The sequence below is a fragment of the Galeopterus variegatus genome, unplaced genomic scaffold, assembly GCF_000696425.1.
Source record: "Galeopterus variegatus unplaced genomic scaffold, G_variegatus-3.0.2 Scaffold50, whole genome shotgun sequence".
NCBI classification, from domain to species: domain Eukaryota; kingdom Metazoa; phylum Chordata; class Mammalia; order Dermoptera; family Cynocephalidae; genus Galeopterus; species Galeopterus variegatus.
Window position 1 is genome coordinate 340,751 of NW_007726161.1, and position 953 is coordinate 341,703.

The window sequence follows — 953 nt, forward strand, 5'->3', positions numbered from 1 at the left end:
CATGTTCTCACTTATTGATGGGAGCTAAAAATAAATAAATAAATTCACTCACACACACACAAAAAAAAAAAATAATAACGGTGGGGGGAGAAGATATAACAACTACAATTTTTTGAAGTTGTTACGACAAGCAAACGGAAAGGACATTGTTGGGTGGGAGGGAGGAGAGGGTGGAGGGAGGGTGGTTTCAGTAATGGACCATAATAATCAACCACATTGTATATCGACAAAATAAAAATTTAAAGGAAAAAATAAATAAAATAAAATAAAATAAAAAGGCAAGCCACATACTGGGGCAAAATATGTGCAATACATATGTCTAATAAAGGACTTGCATCCAGAGTAAAGAACTTTTATCATTCAATAACTACGATACAATTAAAACCACAGTGAGATACAACTTCACAACCCACTAGCATGCCTAAAATTAAAAAGACTGACAATATCAAGTGTTAACAAAGATGTACAGAGATAAATTCTCACATATTACTACTGGGAATACAAAATGGTGCCCGTGTTTTGGAAAACTTCATGGTGGTCACACCTAGATATTTACCCAAGAAATGAAAGCACATATTCACTAAGAGACTTTTTATACGAGTGCTCTTTCATAGTAGCCCCAATCTGGAAACAACACAAATGTCCATCAAAGAGTGAATAAAAAGGAACAAACTATTGATGTACACAAAGATGGGTGAACCTCAAAACAGCATGCTTAGCAAAAGAAGATAGACATAAAAGACTACATTGTATGATTCCACTTACATGAAATTCTAAAACTAATCTATAATGACAGAAAGCAGATCAGTGGCTGCCTGGGGCTGGGTGTGGGGGAGGAAACTGACGGCAAAGGAGTAGGGGAAAGTTTTGGGGGTGATAAAAAAAATTTTCTGGGGCCAGCCCGGTGGCGCACTGGATAGTGCGCTGCTTGGGAAGTGCGGCGGCGCTCCCGC